Source organism: Callospermophilus lateralis, chromosome 6 (genome assembly GCF_048772815.1).
Source record: "Callospermophilus lateralis isolate mCalLat2 chromosome 6, mCalLat2.hap1, whole genome shotgun sequence".
NCBI classification, from domain to species: domain Eukaryota; kingdom Metazoa; phylum Chordata; class Mammalia; order Rodentia; family Sciuridae; genus Callospermophilus; species Callospermophilus lateralis.
In genome coordinates this window covers 67,044,591-67,069,604 of record NC_135310.1, presented here as the reverse complement: position 1 = coordinate 67,069,604, position 25,014 = coordinate 67,044,591, and the positions used below count along the sequence as shown (strand labels likewise).

Sequence of the window (25,014 nt, the reverse complement as noted above, 5' to 3'; positions counted from 1 at the left end):
CACACTGGCGCGCTCGTCTTCACAGTTGCATCCCCAAACCCGCAGAGGGAAGCTACTGCAATTTCTCTTAACCCCAGGATCGTGGGGCGAAGCAGAGTCATTGTGCATCAGGGAGAACCTGGTGCCTGCGCTGCCGCCTCGGGTACAAAACCAAGCAGACCGCTCACCCCATCGGGTAAGGCAATCTCCTGTTTGGGGAGTAACCTGTTCGGGTTGGTGCCTGCAGACCCAGACCCGAGGGAGAGGGTGGGAAACTGCTGTTGTGCCAGAGGGGGCGAGAACTGGAGTTGAAATTTCAGGGGCATACAGCCTCTACCAACGTCGTCTAGCGGAGCAATTACTACTCTGGTTACTTATTCTACCAACCCTGGAGTTGCTCCCCCTTTCTATCCTTCCCCCCAGCCCAATATGCACTGTGTTCCTTGGTTGCCAGGGAGACTTGCTTAAACATTAGCTTTGGGACATCTATTAAATAGAACTGGTTTCTTAAATGATGCTGTTATTTATTTTGATTTTTAAAATAAAATATACACTGGAAATCTTGTGTCAATTTGACATTCGTTAATTTGTATTCAGGCGACGGTTTCATTCAACTTCAAGAAAAGCTGTAATTGTGGTATACGATATGCTTTAAAAAGGATTCTTCAGATGAATTTTCAACGGATTGTGTTTTGAATAATGAATTAGTTCCATTTTGGTGATATAAAGAATGCTGATTCCAATTTAAATCTATTCTTCCCTTCTATTTTCAGTTCTGTTTTGCAGTTCACTTAGGCGTGATTCTTAACAATTAAAAGCAGATGATTGTATTGTGGTTCCCCACATCAGGAAGATCTGTTGTAAATTGACCAGAAGGGGAATACGTATTTGTGAATCCCTAAGATAACAATATAGTATTCGTGAAATGCAGCTTTGCTAACATTTTAGTATCCACTGCATCACTAATTAAGGCAGTTTTCTGCACCTCTGCCCATTTCTTAGAAGATTCTGTTTTCTTTCAAACCTCTTGTTGATTTGAGGAGGGAGTATTTCTATATCTATATATGTTGATAGATATAAAATGTAAGCCATGGCTTAAAACCCCAGAGTCTAATTAAAACTCATATTAAGATGTAGATTTTTATTTTTTGATTCTGATGTACTGAATTCTTTAGCAAATCACTGGTTAGGGCCCTTATTTCACAGAAGCCCCTTAATACTTGGGCTATCAGTTTTGGTTGCACCTCAAGTGCCTGGTGGATGAACTTGTAACACAGCACTTGAAGGCATCAGCAATCCAGTAATTACACTTTGCACTAATTTCATACTTTCCTCACAAAGAGGAATGACTAAATAAAGATTCACTGTCATTCAGTAATTCATTTTGTTTTCCTTTGATATTTGTTCATCTTTTCTACCTCTTGTTAAATAAAGCAAGGAAAATATGTCAAATTCCTTAATTTAGATTTTAAACTGTCATGCATGGTGTAATGATAAGAGGAACAAAGAAGACAAATAATAACTGAAGTAGGTAAAAGGGATCTATGCAGCTCACAGAATGCTGAGAGATGAAAAATGATGACAAACATTTTACATTATAGTTTACAAAGCACTTGTCATTTATTTCTTTATTAATCCTCATAATAATCATGAGGTCAAAGAATTTCCTTCAGTATAAAGCTGAGACACCCAAGATTCAAACCTTGTGGAGGTCACAGAGCTAGTCAGTGGGGAAGCCCTTTCTGGATAGAGGCTCTTTGCCTTAAAAAAAAAAAAAAAAAAAAAAAAAAAAAGTTGTGCTTACATTTGAAATGTGTTCAGGGGTCTGACAGGTGAGGTAGAGGAGTGGAGCAGCCTAGTAGGAGACATCTGAGAGAGCGGGTGTGGACTTTGGCCTCTGCAACAGGCACCAGAAGGCACCAGAAAGAGGGCAGCTTTTTCTTTACTGAAGCTGATTGTTTCTGCCTGGTCTTTAAAACATGCTAAATTTTCAAGGAGAACAGAAGATTTTGGATTTCTTTATGTGGGGCTCTTTGAACCAATCCTCTGAGGGTATCCAAGAATAACTATGCTTGTCATTGTAAAATGAATTTTACAATGTGGGCTTACAAAAATTGTAAGTACAACTTTAAAAATATGTCTGGGACACATGTGGCCCATGGCCTGTCAGTTTGTTACCTATGACTACTGAGGCCTCATCCAATAATAAACTGTTATTCTCTAATAAAACACTTAAGTGAATCAATTATAAGAATGATCAGGAATATTCTCAATCAGTATTAAAGTCTAATAAATATTCTACATTTGTTATTTAGTAAACAGGTCCAAGTTTGTTTCTGAGGTTTCCTAGGTCTCTGTCTTGTGCCTTCTGGAAAACTAAAGAGAGTGAGATGCTCCAAAATAGGAATGTTTGAATCTGATGAAAAAAAGTATTTGCAGTTTAACATTCTTTCATTCCTGACTTAATTTTTTTCTTGGCATAGGGCTAAGAATGTACAAAAAGTCAGTTGAGTGCTATTGGTCCCTTTTGTCTACAGATGAACCAACTGCAGATTAAAATATTTGGAAAAAAATTGCATCTGTACTGAATATGTACAGATTTTTTCTTGCCATTATTCCCTACACAATAAAGCATAACAACTATTTACATAGCATTGAAATTGCATTAAGATATTAAGTATTGTAAGTAACCTAGAAAATATTTAAAGTATATAGGAGGATGTGTATATACTATATGCAAATACTATACCATTTTGCATAAAATGGTCTTGAGCTGGGTGTGGTGGCACACACACTTAATCCCAGCAGCTTCAGGGGCTGAGGCAGGAGGATTGCAAGTTTGAGGTCAGCCTCAGCAACTTAGTGAGGCCTTAACAACTTAGCAAGACCCTGTCTCAAAATCAAAAATAAAAAGGGCTGGGGATGTAGCTCAGTGATTAAGCACCCCTGGGTTCAATACCTGGTACTAAAGAAAAAAAAAAAAAAAAAAAAGGACTTGAGCATTTGCAGACTTTGGTATCTGTGGGAATCCTGGAACCAATCCCCCAGTGAGTACCAAGAAAAGACTATACTTTCATTGTAAAAAGAGGTAGAACAAAAAGATGGTCACAAAAAAAGGAGCATCCTGAGCTCTTCAATGAATACTTCCTATTAAGGAGTTAAGTAATTAATTAAACCCACTATGATATTGCAAGTTGCCAAAGTCAAAGGAACCAAAAAACCTGTGAAGCTCAAAGAGACACTAAATTCTAGCATCTTGACATAATAAATGCTGTTTGCTCCTTAAAGGCATCTTGTAATGAAACAAATACCTTTTGAGAAGCTGTTTCTCACATTTTCACTAAAGTTATAGTGATGTCAGTGGACTTTACTAAAGTAGGTAGTTGAAAAGGAGTACTATTTGTTATTCTTTTGTGGATTCAGAAAGAAGTGGTTTAAGGGGAGAAAAGATGAGAATAGTAGCTTCTAATGGTTCTCCTATTCTAAAATCTCCCTCTGGAAGGATGCTTTAATAGTAAATAAAAGGATTTTGATTTCATTTCAGTGTGCACCTCTAGAAAGGAGCTAGGCAGGTGTTCATAAATATTTTCATAACAAAGTCAAGACTGAGTGCTCTTCCAGAATTTAGAGCACACAAACCATTTGGAAGCATCCTATTTGAGCCCCCTCTAAGTTTAAGGTATTTTCCATCAGTTTCTGGTCAAATTCACAATCTCCTTATAAAATGGGCATCTTATAAAGATGAAGAATTCAGGACTATGTTAAATTAAACTGGACCAAGAAAGAAAACTTTAAATCTCAACTTTTCTTTTCACTTCACTCTCCTCTTCTGCCGGTTACCTAATGGAGGTTATATATGTGTACATCATTGTGATTTTGTACATGGCTGAGGCAGTTATATATAAAATGCTACAGTAGAAATATAAGATTGCATTGAAGCATAGACACAGCAAAAATAAGAAATGTTCTGTTTGTGGAGATCAGTTAAGTCCTTATATAGGAGGGGGATTGATGGCTGGATCTGATTATATTAAGTGACGTTCCTTTTCATTTATTGAAAGATGGGAGGCTCTGCCAGACAGTCAAGTTGGACATATGAGTTGAGAGAATAATGCTGGTGATATCTGATACTGATGAGCTAATTAGCTGAATGGATAAGGGAAAGCATGAGAATGTGGTCTTTAGGATGGAGTGCAGCAAGAAGGTAGAACTGGAGATGGGTGTCAGGGGATAAAGACAAATTGGTGAAAGAGATGAGAGGCTTGTAACATAAGGGAGAATGTAGCACTGATTCTTCTAAACATTCTGATGCTAAGGGCAAGGGACAAGTCAGATATTATGTCCTACATAGACCTGGTCCATAGCAAGTACCCATTAGCTATTTTGGGTTTTCTGGATTTTTAACATACATTGTAAGGCACATAATTTCCTTTCATGATATCACTTTTCTATGGGAAGAGTGTATGTATGTGGATTCAACTGAAGTGGACAAATACATGAATTTTCAGAAATGGGAAAGATTTGGGCAAATAAGACGATAAAATTTGTCATCATTTTCTTTTAGGAGAGTCATATTTTCCAGGCTAGGGAAATGCTTGCAGATAAGAGATTTTACTTTACACTTAACAAGTCACACCTCGTATCTGTGGGACAAGTAAAGAGAAATATGAGCTGTGTGTGAGCCATTTGAAAAGCAATACTCAAGCAAAGAGGGAAGCCTTTGGTGAAGGTAGATATCTGCTCTTAATCTTTGTTGGGTCAACATTTTTACCTGAATGGAGGTATGAAATATAAGGGATGAGCAAGAGAAAGTTTGAGTGATTCAAGTGTTAGACCTGCATTGACTGGATAAGAGAGCTGCCTCTTAGTATGACTGCACAATGTAACAGGATTAAATAAAATAGAAAACCGTTAGCACTAGAGTCTAGCTCCAGGGACATTTGGCATGACAGGAATTCACTTTAAAGTAGGAGGGATTGTAATTCCCATCTAGTACAATATAAGCCAATATGATGATTTTCCCTTCACAGACATATTTGCTAAATAATGGAAAATCTGAACAAATGATGTAGGGAGCCCATCTTGCTTATTAAACTGGGCTTTCTGGTGAGAGTGGAGATAGACTTGGCTGTTTCTGTCTCCCCCAGTTCTCATTATTGCAGAATATATTGCAGTTTGAAGAGTTAATCTTCAGAGTTTACCCTGGATTATCTTTCTTTGATTTTTCCTGGGAATTAGTAGATGGAATTAATTTTGTTCATCTTTTCCCCTTTCCTGGCATTTCTAATCTGATCCTTTATTCTCTGACTCTTGTTACTAAGATCTTCACTTGAGAGGAACTGAGCAGGAGGAAGGGCTCAAATTTCTTCATATCTCTTTTGTTCTTGCTCTGTTTCATATGCACACTGCTATGCATTGATGCATATAATTTAGCTTGATTTAGACATATGGTACTATAAATTTGGGTAAAATTTTTTTAAAGAATTATATATTAAAAAATAACAGTTTTGCAAACTTGATTTGGAATCAGATTAGTTCCGCATATGGCATAAAGCATTGAAAGCTGTGAATATGTCTAAAATAGCTTTTTTCCTTTGCAGGGCTGAAATCACCGACCTGATAAGATGATTTTTAAATGGAGAAGGAAAATCTTTGGCAGTTTTAATATGGACTCTTGACAATATTCTCCTACATATTTATTTGAGGCATATTATATTCTACTTTCCATGCCAGATGAGCCAGTTCCAGTTACTTAGAAGCAGGGTTACCCCCCCACACTTCCCCACCCTGACATACAACTGGTTTGGCATACAGGATATTGATGGGATAAGTAGTCCTATCCTGGCTGATTGCTTCAGTGGGAACACATTTGATGTTAATGGCAGACAATAAGAGCACTGGAGGAGGCATCTTGCAATTTTTTATGACAAAAAAATCTGATACCTCATTTTAAATCATTACTTAGAAGCCTTATTATTTGTGATTTTTAGTTCTACAATTGAAAGTGCAAAGTAGCATGGCACAACTAGAACATGAGCCTTGGAGCCAGGATTTGAATATGAAATCAGATACTTTTTAGCTCTGTGTTTACAGTCCAGTGATATATTCCTTATAGATCACATTTTTCTCAAATTATAAATGAAGATTCTATTACCTAGATTATAGGACATCTTAGGTTGCTTTCTGTTGCTATAAATGAACACAGAAGAAGGTGAAATTTATAGTGATTTACTTAGCTCATGGTTCTTGAAACTAGGAAGTCCAAGAATGAGGTGCTGATATCCAGTAAGGCTCTTCCTGCTGCATCCTAATATGACCAAATTTAGTAGCTTGGTTTGCTCTTCCTCTTCTTATAAAACTGCTAATTCGATCATGGAGGTCTCAATCTAATCCTATCTTCCAAAGGCCCCACCTCCAAGTACTATTAATATGTGACTTTGGGAATTAAGTTTCTAATACACGACTTCTGGGGGACACACCCAAACCATGGCATAGAGAGACTCCAAGATTATGAGATATGCATAGAAACATCTATCATAATGCTTGTTGCATAATAAAAACTCTGTACTTATTAATTCCCTTTGCTACCCCCCCTTTCCCTCAATGATGTTAGAATCCACTTAAATTTCATGTACAATATAAAACATCTTAATCTGGCCAGTGCTAGCCTCAGAGAGGAGCTAGCCCTTTAATTTTTTTTTAATTTTTAAATTTGTTCTAATTGGTTATACATGGTAGCAGAAAGCATTTCAATTCATTGATATATCCGTTTTGTGTTACCGAACTTTGGGTTACACAGTATGCTGCTTGAGTTGACTCTCCCAGGGAAAGTGATGCATATCTTGGGGTTAATGGTGTCTTTCCTCTCTAGTAAGCCATGTCTCCATCTATTCTGCAGCTGTTGGAACTCTAGCCTGGTCATAGGGAAAATGAAGGAGGATCAGTTTCCTCCTGCCTAGGTAACTCTCAGGGCTGTATTATAGGATTGCTTCAGGGGTTCTCCATCTGTAAAAAGTGCAGAACTACACCTTGTGTCCTCTGTGGAATGAATAATAGCAGCAAAGTACCTGGTGGGTACAGACCTCCTATAGCCTTTCTGCAAGGTCAATTTCTAGTTGCCTACATCTTTTAGACAACTAGGGGTTTCCCTTCATGCTGAATTATGTAAATTTTATGAAAAGGTCAAAAGCTCACCAGGCTCAAAGAAAAACCTCCTTATATTCTCTTTCAAGTCAGATAGGATTATTCATTTCTCAAAGAGAATACTTTCTAGCTAAAGCTATTTTTTTCCCTTTGCATCACCACCTCCCCATTCTTCCCCCACCCACTGCCCAGCAATTTCTTGTCCTTGAGAATGACAGAGTAATTTGTCTGCATTTTAAATACCATTTGATTTTCTGGTGACCTAGGAGTGCAAATAAGATTACTGTGTCTTGATTTACAACTTCCATAGGGGGTAACCCAGATGACAATGGGAACTGCCCACCAGATTGGTGACTTCTACAATGGTCAGGATGACAAAAACACTTGTAGGAAGTTAGTCTGAGTTGTAAATTTTAGAAACCCATAGACCAAGAAAAGTTCTATTTTCATCATAAAATGGACCACAAAGCACATCCCTAAAGAAAAATAAACAAACTATTTCTTGTGCTAAATGCGCTCTGCTTATACCTGGTATACATATATGCATGCGTTTACTTACATTGGTATGTATAAAGTATGTTGCAATTTCATAATTTCTATGTGTTTTTGGCAGTTGGTAAGTAACACCAGTTTATATACTTAAAATAAGAAATGCATGTTAACAATGATGATCAAGATTTGAATGTTCTCTCTGATAAGTGGATGCTAACCCAAACAAGGGAGGGTAGAGAGAGGAAGAATTGAAGTAGAGAAAGGAGAGGGAAGGGGAATAGGAAGGACAGTAGAATTACTTAGACTTAACTTTACTAGTCTTGTATTTGAAAACACGACCAGGGTAACTCCTCATCATGTACAACCACAAGAATAGGATTCTAATTAGAATAAGTTATATTTTGTGTGTGTATAATATGCCAAAATACATTCTATTATCATGTATATATAAAATGAACAAATAAAAAATGATGATTTGTCAAAGACTGAAAATCCTTTACTGGTTTCTTTAAGACTCTAGAAAAAAACATGGTAAAAAATTTATGTATTGGTATTGATTATAGTGAGATGTTAATTCTGGTATGAAAAATATGGTGCTGAGATGCATTATTGCTAGGTTTTGTGTCTGCATGGCCTTCACAGGGCAGCAAAGTTACAAAATCCTATCACTAAGAAAAAAAGCCTACTCCTAATGTGAAGACACTGGATTTATTCTCAGTCACTTTCCAAGTGACAGTTATGGTTATTATTTTGGAAATTTAGGTTCATAATTGAGGTAGATATCTGACTGGAAGAGATTTATTTTGATATTTTTCTCTCTGTGACTTGCTTCCTCATTTACTCTATTTGACATTCCCTGAAAGGAGACTCAAAAAAAAAAAAAAAAAAAATGCCGCTCTTGTGATAGGCAGTGGTGTAGATATAATCAAATAACCCCTTGGCTGCAAAAAGATTCACTAGTCTTTTCCAGACTGATGTCCTTGAGCTGATATGGTTAATTGGTTTTTTGTTTTGAGAATTCAAAACTTAAAAGAATTATGGAATTGAGGTTATGGTTTCTTTCTTTCTTCTTCTTTTTTGGTCCTGGGGATTGAACCCAACTCAGGGGCACTTAACCAATGAGCCACATCTCCAGTCCTTTGTATTTTTTATTTTGAGACAGGGCTTCACCGAGTTGCTTAGGATCTCACTAAGTTACTGCTGCTGGCTTTGAACTTGCAGTCTTCCTGCGTCAGCCTCCTGAGCTGCTGGGAGGTTTATTTATTTATGCTAACATTAATTACCTATAGTCTGATTTTAATTAGGGCACAGCTTATCTTCTTTCGCTTTGGGTCAAAGCTATTTATAATTTCTTGGAAGTGTTTAATATCACCTACAGATGGAGTTTCTTAATTGATGAAATGTCCTTTGAGAAACTACGGCATAGTGCTTAGGTCTTTCTGCACAGCATTTGACATGGCTTTTTACTGAAATTCGGATTCATTAATTTTAGTGCCATCTGTAGAGTTTGATGATAAATTTCTCTTCTCTGACCTTACAGTTTTTCACAAAGTTTTCAGTTTTTTATTTCCATATTATGTTGTTTTGTCAATTCTGATTAATAGAAGTCTGCATTGAATAGAGCATTGAGGTTTCCTAAGGCAGTGCCAGAATTAAAAATACCTTTTCCTGCTCTCTGGTTTTTATTCTGGAGATCAAACCCAGGGCCTCACACATTGTATGCAAGAATTCTGCCACTGAGCTACACCCTCAAAAAGGCCCTTTCTTAAGGTTGCTCCTACCTGTGGTTGCTTGAGTTATACCGCAGTATTGAAAATCTCTCACTGGTAGTAGTGTTTCCGTGGAGTAAGGAGAAGGTAGGGGTAGGCACAATGAGTTGGATGGGGGGTTAGATTTCTTGAGTGTTCACTCTGCAGGGAGACTTGCAGTGAACTCCGTGCCTACATCTCCTTCTCTGTAAACCTGAAGAATCTTAATTTTCTCACACTATTGTTTATGAGAATAAAATTGTATATACCTAAAATGTGCTCTGTTACTACTTCTGATTGGCCAATCTAGGACCTTGCTTTAGAGAATCATATATTTACCAGTGTTTAACAAATAAGTCTGTTATAAAGGTTTGCAGCCAGGCTGATCCTCAGAATACCTGGAATTGTTTTAAAAATGAAGATTCCTGGATCCTTTGTATTTACCGTGTTAGGATCTGCATTGGTGCTGGGCCATTCATGTATGAAAAAGCCCTTGTCAAGTCATTCTGACAATTGGTCTAACTTGGGAGCTTCTATCTAGAGTACAGTGACCTGCTGGCACTTTGTTTCTTATTCCCATCTCCCAAGGACCAGCCATGTCATCTGGACCTGGGCCTCGGCTTTCTGTCATTCACACTTAACAACAAACAGCAATTTAAGTCTGTTGAGGTTACATAGGTCCCCAGATACTCAGTGGGCATTTAAACAATGCAGGCAGTTCTCTGCTAACCATAAGCCCCATCGGGATAGGAGTATGATGTGTGATTAATATCTTCATTGCTGAAGTAGAAATTACCAAAGCTGGTGAATTTCTGCAGAGGGCATCCTCATAAACGTTATGGTATTCTCTGTATGGTAGATTGTTTTTTTTTTTTCTTTTTAAAGTGCATTTCTGCATGAGATAAAATCAAATGATTTTTATCTTATACATTCTAGATTTAGAAAATTAATAGTGATTATATGGCATTATATAAGTCAGCTGGAGAATATTACTTCTACTGTGGATGAAATCTTATGAGTCATTGATGAACAGGTTGGTAGTAGATTGCTGCAGGGTAGTATAGATACTGATGGAAGGATTTGGGGAACAGAGAAGCTATGTTTTCAAATTGTGGTTTATTATTTATTTTGGGGAAGGTTCAAAATGTGATTTTTGGATGATAGGCATTTTGAAGAGATATATAATAATTAAGCACTGGAATATAGTTAGGAAAAAGAATCTTTGCTGTTAGATCACTCATGAGTTTCCAGGCACCCACAGAGTTGATTAAGGTTATGATGGTGAGATGTTGCTTGCTTGATGACAGTCCTAAGAGAAGTCATTGCCTGGTGTGTGAGTACACACGAGAAGGGCGATATCATGCTTATCTGCCCATTGTGATTTAGTCATTATTGTGACTACTGCCGTGACTTCCCTGACATTGAGTTTGGTACAACCATTCCTATGGCAGGAAATTTTTTCATACTTAATAATACTTCTGAGTTGAAGGAAAAAATATTTTGATCTGAAGAAAGACTGTTTCAGAATGGGAATTGTTTTACTGAGTTACCTTTTACTGTGTAGAAAATCAGATGAAGTTCCACATCTGGAACTTTTGTCAAATTAGTGTTAGGTCAGACTCTGTTTTTTTATGTCAGACAAGAAGGTGGATGGAGGTATGGGGACAAGGAAGAAGGGAGAAGGGGTAGGGATAGTGAGGATGGGGGAGAGAGAGAAAAAAAAGAGAGAAGAAATGGGGACTGAGAGAGAATGCTAACTGAACCTGCATTTGTTGTTGGTTGATTTGGAGGCTGCAGCCCCAATAGGTGGTTAGGTCTTGATTCTTCTGCCAACATCATCTTTTTGGCCATTTGTGCCACAGGATGGGATGTAATGACCTCAGGCACAGCTACTAAGCCAAACCTGTATTTCTAACTCATGTGATAAACATAATGAGCACATAAAGAAGTTCAGTGGACAAATATGCATAACAAATAGGAGAAAACCCAAACTTAGAAGTGAGAGCAAGGAGAATCTGTGTTTTACATCACAAAACAATAGTAGGTACTATTTAAATCATTAAGCAAGTTAGGTGACCCTTTCTACCTTCAGAGTAGTTTTCTCCTAAGGAGAAATAAATCTCAAGAGAGATTGACCCTAATTAAAATTTGGGTATTTCTTTATGATGCTTTATGAGTTTCCCTCTATCATATGAGGTGAATTTAGTATATCCCAACATTTGCTGGCTTTCACCCAGCTTTTCTGGTCTCTTTGAGCCCAGGGCTGTAACTGCCATTTGGCATTGTTGAAGCCAGATCTTCCCAGGAAGGTGAAGTCTAATGCCATTAGAAATATAATTAAGAAGTTAGAAGAAAATAAGATACTCTGCAGAGTCCTGTTAGTAAGGATAAAGAAGGCTAAGATGATTTTAAATAAATATTTACACATTTTACATGGTCAGTGCTGTAAAAACACTTGAGAAATGTTATTGGAGGAAATGTAACAAAGGTGGTCTTTAAAAGAAAGTTGCCCAAATTATGTCAGGTGATTTGGGCACATATACTAAAACTTAGTACCAAAGTTCCTTACGTGTGCCTTCTAATTTTTTTCTTCTAAACCTGCCTCCTCAAGAGCTTCCCCATGGTTAGTTGCCGGGGCCCAAACCTTGGAATCATCTGACATCATTCCTTTCAACTTACACTCAAGCATTTGGGAAACTGTTGCCTCTACCCTCAAAGTGCACCCAGAATCTGACCCTTCTTTCCATTTCCTGTAGCCATGCATGCTCCATCAGCATCACCCTTGCTTAGATGGGAGGTTTCCTTGGTCTCCCTTGGGTTCTTCCCATCACAGTAGCCAGGTTGATCCTTTTTAACTCCAAGTTCAGTTATGTTATTTCTTTGCTCAAGACTGCAATAGCTTTCAAGCCCAAGGACTAGGACCCTGCGCCACCTCTCCTCTCTCTTCACCTGCCCCTGCCTTTTGCTACTCTTTCCCTGTTTACTTCTTCTCTTGCCCACTAGTCTCCTTTTCTGCCATAGAACCTGTGTATCTCAGCTCCTAGTTCCCTCTGCCTGGAATGCTCCTTCTCTGGCTATCCCCAGGCTCACTGCCTCACCTCCTTCAGGTCTTTGCTCAACTGTCACCGTCTCTGTGATGCCCACTGTGGTCACCCTCCTGACTTCCCCCACTCCCTGTGCTCTCAATTCACCTTGCCCTGAATTACTTTTACTCACAGTTCTTATCACTTTTTAAAAACAGCTTTACTGAGGGGAAACTAGTATGCCATTCAAATGGACTTATTGTGAGTGTACAGTTCAATAAAAGCAAATGTATAAAGTTGTGGGCAGTTAACATTATGAGTCGGTTTTAAAGAATATTTCTGTCTCTCCAGAAAGTTCCCTTGTGCCTATTCATAGCTGTATCACCCCCTCCCCATCCTGTTCTGCATCTAAAAGTCTAGATATTTAAATTTTGGTCTTATTTGACTTTGAACCCCCACAGATTACCTAGCACAGTGCTCAGCAAATACGGATTGAATTGGTGAAGATGTTGCATATTTGTTTAAAATTCAAGTGTTACTGTTTTTTGTGCACTTATGACCTTGGCAAACAACTAGGGCGTCTGGCAGGTTGGAGGTGGGGCAGATACTAGAAAGAGATGTAGGGGTGTCAATGTTCCAGCTGTGTTTGTCTGTCAGGTGATTTCCCTGCTGCTCTCTGGTGTTTTCTATGTCCCCAGTGTCCCCAGGGAGGTGAGCTGGCTTCTCACACCTTTTCTTATGAATGATTCTGTCTTCCTCCTCAGTTATGCGCTAGAGGGTGAAGTCAGCCCTAGCTGTTTCTCTCACTATCTCTGGGTTCCCATCTGCCCATCTCTTCTCACAGTTGCCCTTCTGACTCAGGTGTTTGCCACTTTAGCTTCCTTCTGGTCTCTGCCACTTTCTTTCTCCTTCCATCCCTTCGTATGGACTGCTGCACTACAATGTTTAGAGAGTTGGATTCCATCATCTTTCCTTTCTGTAAACCTCCATTGACTCTAAGATCCTTGGTTTAATGAGTCTCAAAGGCATTTCCTCATCTGCCTGCTTATTCCTCACAATGTGAACTATGCCCCTTTCTCAAGCTCTATATATTAACATGCTTTCAGGAAATACACTTCCTAGACAACTTCATTGTGATGTTTGTCTGATCCCTAGGCCTTTTTGTCTGGCAGTGAGTAATTGGTTTGCAAGCAAGCTAACAAGCAAATCCTTAAAGCCTCTAAGAGTTGACTATTTGAAGGAATCCAGTGACTAATCTGTATATGTTTTCCCAAATTGTGGATTCAAAACATAACAGCTCCAGATTTGCTTTATATTTACTAAGGGTTTCTCTGGCCCCAATACACTGGAGAAAAGTGATAGGACAGTTCCACAGTGGAAACTGAATGTGGCTAAGCTACACCAGCATCAGGACTAGACCTCAGCTGCATTTGGTCTATACTTGGACCCTGGCTAGGGCTTCAGTGTTGGTACTGGAGCAGGGCTGGGTGGGATAGTGCAAACCTCTCCTGCACTCCAGCCATCTGTGTTTCTCTATACTAAAGCTGTCACATCCAACTCTCCCTGTGCTGTTGTTATTGCTTCTGGGTGCTCTGCTCCTGCCTTATGACCAAGGATGTTAGGGTACCTTCAGTATGCTATGTCTTCTCCAGTCAGTGGGCTTTGTCTGCTTGTGGCTGCCTTCTTTTCTTTCTGGCAATTGCTACAGCATGCATCAGTGAAATAGATTCAGAGACAGTCAGCTCTAAGGTTGAATCCTGGTTCTTTCAGATACTGATTTAGACTTTGGAAAATCATTTATTTCTTTGAACCTTAGAATCCTCCATTGTGTTCTGTAGTATAATCATGGGATCAAGTACAATAATATACTTACATTTTCATTGTCTGGTACCTGGCACCAAGTCACCATCCAGTAAGGTTTTGCCACTAATGTTATAATTATTCCAAAGAAAAACAGGAGGTCCCAGGGAGCTAATGGCTTACTCTCCATTCATCAGGGAGAACAGTCCCTTCTTTCCATTATCATCCCTGTGTATGTGTGTGTGTGTGTGTGTGTGTGTGTGTGGAGGGGGGGGGTTGAGAACATCAGCAGTATTTTTGACCACTGTCTATATTTTCCAGTGCTCAATCTCCAATGCTAATGACAGCTATAACTCATGGACCACACCTGGTTGGCCTGTGTGACCCCTTGCTCTCATTTCAGGATGAAAGGAAAGTACTCTCTATTGTTGTTGCTTCTTAAATATGCTGCCGTTGGTGTTTTTGATTATAAAAGCTTTGCCAGTTTTCTCGTTAATATTTTTCTATTCTGTCAGGAATGCTCATTCTGCACGTGGTTACTGGGCATCTGTTAAATGTCAGGCACTGTGCCAGGCGCTGATGATTCAATGGTGAGGAAAACAATCCGGTCCTTGTCATCTCAGCACTGACACGCCAGTGATAGAGACAGGCATTCATCTTATGATCTCACAAATAAGGGTAAAATCACAATGGAAATAAATGCTAAAGGAAGAGATTTGAGGTATTATGACAAATATAAAGCAAGGGGGAGCTGGGGACCTGAAAGACCTGAGCTAAGGAGATAAAAGGGAGAGAGTAGACAGGAAAGCCATTACCCCTAAGACAGTGTGGTACTATTGAGGAAGGACTGTAATCAGAGAGTGAGGGACTTGGAGGGCTGATGGTGGCTCCTGTTGTAGGATAGCATTCATCAGTATAGAAAAGCTGTAGTCCATTCCTCTGGTTCAGACCAGAGATGCTGGTAGTAGCTGAGCCTGGGAATGGAGAATGAGAGAAGGTTATTCTTTAAGGACTATATGAATTTTCAGGGCTTGGAGATGGATTGAACACTGGTGGAGAGGGAAACCTGATGACTCCTGCATTGGTGTGGTGCCACTCCATACAACAACATGGGTAGAGCTTCCCCTTGCATGAGTGGCAGTACTAATCCATACAACAATGTGGTTAGGACAGTATTAAATATGAACTGTCTTTAAGATGTTTACATGAGGATATCAAATAGAACATTATTATATGGAGTTCATAGAAGACTGGGACTGTGATACAATTTTTGATTAGGATTGAAACTGCCTAGAGACAAAATAGAGAATTAAATTGCATCTCAAGGAATGGTAGCACTTAATAATGAGCTAGAGAGGAGTGAGCAAAAAGAAGCAAGAAAAAATGTAGCCAAAGAGCAAAGAGGAAAACCAAGAGAGGAGGAAATCATAGAAGGTCAGAGAAATGTGGTTCAAAAAGAGAGCATTGAGTGATTTGAAATGCTGCCAATACCCCATAAATTGAGGAATGGAAATGACAATAGGATTTAATGACAGTCAAGGCATGTGGGGGTGACTTGGAGACTAGAGGCAACCTAAAACCCAGACCTCCTCACTGTGCCACCACATAAATCCCCAAACCATACCATAACTCTGCTTGAGCAACCCCAAGAAAGCTGAGTTTCCTCACCATTTGAATAGAAATTAAGCTGAGTTTCATAAATTAGGAAGATAAATTGTTCCTTGCACATCAGACCTTTCAGTGAGATCAATACTCTCTCTAAATGCTGTCTATACGTTCACTTAGGGGACCTTATTAGATGCTCAATATGGAAGCCTGGTGAAAGGTGCTCTCTGCTTTGAATACATACACAGAATAGGGGAGGAATGGTCTCTGTTAACTGTCATCTAGGCATAGTGTAATCACCAGTAACATGGCCACAAATTTTTGGAATTCAAAAGAGGAAAAGCTTAATAGATAACGTGGAATGTATAATCAAAATGGGAACATGAAGTGCACAATCAAAAATTGAGCCTTCTGTAGGGCAAAGAAGCCTCCTGGAAATCCGGGATAATTAACACCTTTGGATTTAGCTTAGAGTGCCACTGATAGATCATCAGTCTTAGGTGTCATTTCTTCTTTTGTACTTCTGTAAACAAATTTTCAGGTCTTTTTCAAGGCTTTGCTTATAAGGTTAAAATTTCAGAAAATAAATATCTCTGAAAATGCCTTTAAAGGTACACAGCTTTTATGATTCACATGTTCCAACAGCAAACTAAATTTAACCGAAGAATCAAAAAATCAGCACTGCTTTGGGTTGAAAATACAGAGAATGAAAAGGTAGATTTTCTTCTTTCAACTTGGGCTTATACTAGTTTTTAAAATATTAACTTTGAGAAATATCTCTACCAAATAGTCTTTTATCTATTTAGGAAGTAGTGAAATGTGGATTTTGATATTTGATGTGATTCTTTTGAAAGTCCTCCCTTAATTCTTAATCTCTATTAAGAATTAGCCATACTTCATCTGACTTGATTCTTTAAATAAGTTTTCTGATATATTTTACTCAAATATATCAATGCCTGAAAGGCATTGATTTTAAACACAAGAAGTTCGATAGGAGGCTATCTTCATAAAACAATTCATGTGAAGATTGGATGTGGCAGTCAACTTCATATTATCCAAGAAAGCCCCTCTAACAGCACAGATGTGAAGGGGTCTTCGCAGGCTTCCCCTCTGGACCCTCTGCTGGGTTCCCACTACACAAGGAGAGCTGGGGATGATGTCACATAGCTGCACTTTCTTTTTAATTTATCTTCACTAATCAGGCCCATCTAAGCAATGAGAAGAACTTGAGGAAAATTCGCAGCACTTTTTTCTACTAAACTCAAATTTTCTGGTTTACAGGTGGAATGGGGGAAGTATTTGCTCCATACCTTCTTGAAAAATCTAATATATGGTACAGGTCCTCATTCCTGTGCAAAATGCATGTGTGTATATGGGTGCAGAAAAGGGGGCACAAAATGAGTGGCATCCATATATATGCCATTCTAAATATGTGAAATCTGTTCATGGATCTCAGGTTAGTGCCTTCTGTTCTGAACTGTCCCAGGGGCCATGGTCTGAAGGAGCTTCCTGAACCATGTTTCATTCACTCTTCTCTGACTTTACAGACAGTGCAAGCTCAGGTTCTGCTGGCTTTTGCAACCCACAATCAGCTGGCCCCACCTATCCTGGTCAACCTGATCTGACACTGTCCCTATACTATGCTGCTGCACACATGCCTGATCTACAGAATACTTATTCAGTTCCCTCTCAGTTCAAAATCAAGATTCAGCTCAATGCTCATTTTCTCTATGAAATCATTCCTGATCAACCTGCCCGTATCATGTTTTCCCTTATTTATTCTGCCATGTAGCTGTGGAGAGTTGCCTTTTGTTATCCTCTAGTCATCTCATATAAGTTTCCTTAATTCAGAAGTATATTAATAGTAGAAGTTGTGTCCTAAAGTATTAGAGCTAGAAAAGACATTAGCCTGTAGATCCTTTTATTGCACCTCAGCCAATCAATAGCAGTGACTCGGTACATTTGTGATGTGTATGTTTGCATGGTCACGCACATATTACATTAAGAATAACCCTGGGGATCACATTAGAATCAGGGAGGGAGAGAGAGAATGGAGAAAGACTTGAGAAACTGAAACAGCCTTTCCCCAAAGGATTCTGCGTAGGCAACCTGTTTTACCTCTTGCCCATATGCCTTGGTTAAAAATTAAATTAAACACTCAGTACCAGAGATTGAGAGGAGAGACAGGAGGCAAATATGGAAAAGAAAGAAATGAGATGGATTATCCATGTTCCTTTCACACACACACAAACATATATACCCACACCCTACCTATGTGTGCATACATGTGTGGGGTGTGTGCATATGTGTCTGTGTATATGTGTGCACACACAGATACATGTACACACATGCACACATATGTACACATGCTTTCATATCCATATATATGCACACATACATTCTCATCTCCTATCCTGGGATAGATGACTGTGATGTGCCCATTATTCTTTTCCTCAAAATGCATTTGGTTATGGTAAATGTGTTGTTTGTATTTTTCTAGAACCAGCTCTTAAAGGGCTGCGTCTCTTGGTGTCACTCATATAGAATCTGTGATAATAATCTCTAGTAATATGATTTTTACTTTTATTTCAAAAGGAAGAGAACATCTTTAACTGTTTTGCTAAGGAGATTGCATCTGTACACAGGCTAACACCTGTTTTACTTCTTCCCTCAACATTGGATCATGTCACATTGGCTGTACAGAACTCTCCCACAAACTGACTTAGATGATCCCTTCACTTTCCAAAAGGGAAAACAGAAACCCAGAGACACAAACTGGCTTGTGCAGGAAAATGGTAGCAGAGTTGGGACAAAGGATACAGATTTCCAAAGGCCTTGCCTTCATCGATTTGCTCTTCTTTGATTTTATGGCCCCTTTGGTGCCTCACACAGCATGTTTCATAAGCTTTCACTTCTTTTGACAGTTAAATACTTTGAGCTTCCTGTCTCCCTTGCCATATGCACAGACACTTGCCCTAGCCATCTGGAAGGGAAAAGTCTTTTCTGGCACAGGAATGAGAGTGCAGATGCAGTCTTTTTATAATTACTCCAAAGAAGGTTGTTGGAGGTATGATGTATTCCGGGTGCTTCTTCAGATCCAGATTCAAAAGCCATTCTCATGTTCAGAAAATATTTTCTTTTGTATAAAACTCTCAGGACATTAATTCTTTCTCAATCTGTGGTCTCATTTTTCAGCATATGCCTCTGACTTTAGTAGCTCACTGAAAGCTAGTACACCACCAGCATTAATTTGACCCCCGGCTGTATTCTTTCCCTGTCAGTTCCTGTCCTCCAGGCTGTTGCTCACAGTTATATCAAAGATGGGAGCAGCTGGAATCAGAGGCCTGTGATTATTAAGACAGTAATCACTGATCATGCCGACACTAGCAATATTAACTATTGCTTAAATAATTGAAAATGTTACCTATGAGGCATGCATGAATTCAAGGTGTCAGAATAAAAGACAGTTTCTAGAATAGCCTTGGAAATAATAAAATGCTTTTGTTCTTCTTTTATTCAAGTAGCCTGGCTTAAAAAATGATGTCTGGGGATAATGAACTGCTTTGGAGTTTAAATAAATTTTTTAAACTTCTTTACAAAATAGAAAATAAGATCTTGAGGAATACCATTTTAGGGGGAATAAATTAATTTTCTTAGATTTCTCAAGTTACAAAGAGATTGTAATACCTAAGTTTTCTATTATTGTAACTCTAAGTGCCATAATAGTATAAAGAGTTTGATGGTGGTACATATGCTACTTATGTTGTACCTCAGTTTAGAATGTACTTGCAAATTCATCATTTCATTTAGTCTCAATGGAAGTATTGTGGGGAGGTGGTTTTCCTTCTGCCTTATGGAGAAATAAATGTTTACTCAGAAAGACTGAACAATTTGCCCAAATTATATGAGTAATAAGTTCAGGAATTGGGTTAGAACATAAGATTTGTCCATCATTTTATAACAATTTCCAAATCTTTTCGATGGCAGAAACCTCTATAATATACTTGCAGTATGGGAGAAAACAAAAAACACTATAGTTTTTGGTGGAACTTTCTGGATCCACTCTTTATCGGAAGAGTAAGCAGCTGCAGGAAGGAAAATTGCTTTTAATGGGATTACAGAACTTGTATTCACTGGAAGAATTATCATCTTTTCCTTTAAATTTATAGCTCTTAAGAATGTACCCTTTGGCAACGTTTTTTCACCAAAGATGATTAAAGTATATGACTTTCCCCCTATATTGAATAATTCCCCTATTTCAGTATGAATTTGTAGGTGTTTTTATCACAAACTAAATTATTTTATTATAATTTGGGAAACCCTTCCTTGAGAGACAGGATGCACTTCTAGGACTTTGTTTTCATTTGTGATTGTTTTTTAGGTTCCACCGTTTTATCCTGGCACCTTCCTGCGCCAGCTATTTGTGCTAGCTGTGAACATACATAGCAGGACTTATCTGACACTTTCCATTGTTCACTGTGGTGCCACATAACTTACTGCTGTTCCCTTCCAAAGAGCTGGAAGCATATCCAGTTCTGTCAGAGCAGAAATCCCAGCAGGTACACTAAGACTGGGCAGGTCTGAAGAACTTATGAGGCAGACCCTTTCAGAGATCACAGACCTTGTAGGTAGGTTAAGGTTTACAAGTTTATTTCTAGTCCAGTGGGTGAGTGTCAGAGCAAAAGCTTAATTCCAAGCAGAGCAGTGTCTGCCGTCCAGATTGTCCCTTGGCCTAAATCCAACAGGACTCAATTCCAAGTCCTAGAAAGAGGAGGATACTTTTAAAAGAGCAAGTGTTTCTTGTGTTTTTTTTTTTTTTTTTTTGGTTCCAGGGATTGAACTCAGGGGTACTCAATCATTGAGCCACATCCCCAGCCCTATTTTTTTTTTTTTTTAATTTAGATACAGGGTCTCACTGAGTTGTTTAGCACCTCCCTTTTGCTGAGGCTGACTCATGATCCTCCAGCCTCAGCCTCCGGAGACCTTGGGAAGAAATATTTTTTTAAAAGCATTATTTTGCTAAAACCGCTATGGGATCCTGGGTACATAGTGGCTTCAGTGACTTGGGCAGTGATGGCACTTAGAATTTAGCTCACTCTAAGAGAGGACATTCTTGGGCAGTGTCTCCTTTGTGGCTTCTTTACTGTCATCCTTAGTACTTTCTACATGAGCCTAGAAATGTTTGGTATAAACAGCATAGATGAAGCAGCAGGCATTATTGCACAGAATGGAGACAGCATGAAGTGAAAATGTAGAGGCAGAGAGGATTGTGTTTCAAGAATTTCTGGGATATTGAGGAGCTGGTCTTCCCTGTGTGGTCAGTTTATGCAGTTGCAAATGTGAGTTGCAAGGTCACACAAGGAATATTTTATAATAGTTTCTGGGATCTTTTAAGGGTTTATACAAAAATGATGTAATTTATATCATTTTATGAGAAAAGTTGACTTTCTCAAAGAAATGTCAACAAAATTAGTAAAACTTTCACACATTAAAAATGTGAACATATTTAGGGCAAAAATTCTTCAAAATTTTTGCTTTAAGTGATACATATCATTCTAATCAATTCAACCATTCAGATTTATATATAATATCCATTTGCAATTTCTGGTAAAATTATTATTATTGTACATAAACCCTTCATTCAGATCCCATTTACCTTGCTTGATTTTTTTCAAACTACTCGTCACCTCCTGGAACACCATATAATTTACTTACTTGCCATGTTTATTGCTTATCTGTTTTCTCTATGTAGAAAGCTTGTTCCATGGGACAGGCATCTTGTCTGTTCTGCTCATCAACGTGTCCCAAGTGCTTAGAAGAAGGTCTGAATGTGGTAGCCATGCAATAAATACTTGATGATTCTTAAGTTAAGAATCTGCCACTTTTCTGCTTATGAATTTGGAATTATTAGAACTGTTTTGGGAGAAATCGATTGTGAGGAATAGGGGCCTAGAGAATTCTTTAACATTATTGATAACTGGGCAGAGACAAAATACAGAAAAGAGAAAGATTGCAGTAGACCACTTCTGAATTTGCGACTTTTACCTTATATTTTTGCCATTCCTGCCAGTGCTTCCCTCTCTAGAGTCTGAGGTAGGTAATAATGAGATGACAAGTCCTACGCCTCTTCCTCTTTCCTCACTACATTCCTCTCAATGGATTGTTTTATCCCCTGGTAATTTAAGGAGGGAAAAAAAAGAGTTAAAGGAAAAAAAATGGGGGGGGGGTGTTAACTCATAAGAAGTGGCTGGTAAATGCAAAAGAAAGGGGATATCATAAAAGGAACCATGAATAATAATAGAAAGAAGCAGATTGTTGGCTTCCATATGCTAAGAATGAGGTACACACTGAATTCCAAACTTTCTTGTCAGTGATTATAAAATGAGAAGCTTGAGGAGTTACTTGTTTTAAAGCATTTATAAATGTTAAAAGAAATTTCACAGGGAGGTCACTAGGCTAAAGTTGTTTCAGCACCTTAAGGCTCTTACATAAGCAAACTGAAGCCAGGAAACTGTAAACAGGAAAATGAAACTTAAGCTTACCAATCAGAAACCATCAGACAATCTCTCAACAGGGACTTTCTACCAGATCACACTCAAATAAGGCAAATGCCTACCTGTAGCCAATCAAGAAATTACTTTGCTTCTGTATTCACCCTATGGAAAGCCTGCTGTTCATGTTCTCTGAAACTCTTTTAGTTCTGGGTGCTGCCTGATTCATGAATCATTCTTTGCTCAAATAAACACTGTTCTGTTTAATCACTCTAAAGTTGTTTTTTTTTTTTTTTTTTAACACAAATAAACCAAAATCAAATGCTCAGGGACATCAGTGTTCTTCATTTCTTTGCATTAGTGCCCCAAAGAAATCCCTCTTAAGGATTCTCCTGAAAATTACACTGCAGTAAATGTTGTAAGCAACATCTTCTAAGCATCTTGTAAAGATTACCTCTCACTTCTTAAAGAATTTAATTGTTGTTATGCCTCACTATATAGCAGGATGATAATTCAGCAATATAGATGGGAGGTAAGATAAAGTCAAACTTGTACCTCAAACTTGAGATTGGTTTCTTATCCTGTGCTTGTTGGATCACCATAGTTTGTGTTCCTAAATATTTCTCCAAAGAGACCTAAGAGTTTTGTTTTTAATGGCATGTGGATGAAAAATATTCTGCCCAAACATCAGATAATTTTTGAAACTTAAGAAAAGTTTTGCAATGTAGGTATGTCCTTAGGTGTGACATTGAATTTTTCTGAGATACACAGTTATTGAAACCATAGAATAGACTTTGAAATAAACATGATGGTTTTGTTTTCACAAGTAATGTTTACTAATTTCATGTGTAGGATATTACCAAGGGCAGTAATACCTTGATCAGAGAATACACTATACTTTTTTTTTTGAAGCAACATTATGTGTTCATAACTTTTGTGCACTGGGAAAATTAGGGATTAATGAAGAAAGAATTCTACTTCAGTCATTGTGAAATATCAAACTTGATGGATTTGACAGCCTTTTATCCCCTCTACCTCCCCACACTATTCTCTGAGATGCGTCCTCCCACGTGTCAAGCTCACCCAAGCCTCTTGACTGAGCCAAGAAAACAGACTCTCCTCTCCTCCTCCTCTTCTGACTCATGCCAAAAAGTCATGTAGCAATTCAAAACATTTCTCAAATCACAAAACATAATGTGGAAAACTTTCTCATCTCTGACTTTGGAATATTCCTCAGTATTTTGACATTTGTGTAACGGTTATTTTTGGTTAACTTCATTTCTGTAGAGGCTTTCCCTGACCACTCAAACTAAACGCCCACTGACTGGATCATGTCACATGTTTGGCTCCTCATAGTACCCATTGCTGTCTGGTGTTTTCTCATTGGCTGTTTCTTGCCCTTTGAATGTAAGTTCTGTGAGAATGGGGACACTAAATTGTGCTCCTGGACCTAGTGATACGTAGTAGGAGCTAATGAATATTTTCAGATGGATGAATGTTCTTAAAAGCCTCAAACATTTCCCTTCATTTTAATCCGTTCTCCAGAGCTCTGGCTATGGTACTCTGGTTAGTCAGTCTTCCTTTTCTGTCATTCCCTCTGCCTTCCTTTGCCGCTGTCCATACTCATTCACCCAGATCTGGAATCTCTGGGTCCATCTCCGTTGTTGACATTGTTTTCATGTAAACTGACTGAGTTTGGTAATTTCACTTTAAAAAAATATATTAATATTTTCTACTTGACTGCATCATAGCAGGGTTGTACAAATTATTAATGACAGCTCTTATTTAATTTCATAAGATAATGTCTTAAAACTCCCCGGTGAGATCAATAATTTCGCCTTGTTTATAAATATTCATAGTGTAATTTGTACAGTGATTCAGAAAGCACCACTTTCGTATCTTTTTTCCCCTTAAATTTTAATATTTCTCAAAGGTATTTAGTAGCATTAGTTAGAACTAAGGCAAAGAGGCTCAATATGTAAATAGTTTGCCACTGACTTTTGAATTAAATATACTAACTTGAAATTTTGTTATTCACATCAATATTCTGTGTTCCCTTTGGTAATTGTAAAATTATGACTTCAGCATTTCAATTGCACATTATATTTTCAAAGTGCTTCAACTTGCTGTTTAGTTATTCTATAAAAGTAGAATCAATCATGTAATATTGTCTTAAAACTGAGATCTCTTAGCTACAGGGTTTTCATCAAAGCCAAGGTTTTAAAAGGATGCTAATTTTAAAATGAAAATGAAATTTGGAATTCTTTTTTGTCTTGATGTGAAGTTGTTAGAATCTTGTGCATACTCTGTAAAAGACTTAGGGTGCCTTTTCATGGACAGGATAGTGTTTTGGGAGGTGTCTGGAACTTGTGCATTTGTGGTACAAACTCCATTAACTCACTAAACAAGACCAATACATTTATTAGTAAGTATTCTAGGAACCAAGCTCATTCCAGCAAGGAGGTGAGTGGGATGTGGTCCCTGCCCCTATAATTCATAGATAGGATGTCAGTTAACATGCAGCTCAACCCAGCTGAAGGAACTCAACCTCCTGCCCACGTACTTTCTCCTACCTTACATCTTTTTATTAAAAAGAAAATGATAGCTTTTATCAGTTGTCATGTTAAAAAAAGCCAGACACTTTGCTCTACAAAGTCATTTTAATCTCACTCCTTTAACATGAATTCCTAGAGTATGGTAAATACTATTTAAGTTTTGGATGAATGAATGAGT

The 25,014-nt window shown here is 38.2% G+C and overlaps 1 protein-coding gene across 1 annotated transcript in view; it reads left to right on the top strand.

Annotated features, from left to right (window-relative positions):
* Positions 1–25,014, top strand: part of Klhl32 (kelch like family member 32) — a 188,641-nt gene continuing 163,627 nt past the window's right edge. Inside the window, exon 1 of the mRNA XM_076859907.1 lies at positions 1–175. The gene's annotated coding sequence lies outside the window, so the exon portion shown is untranslated. The remainder of the gene's footprint in view (positions 176–25,014) is intronic.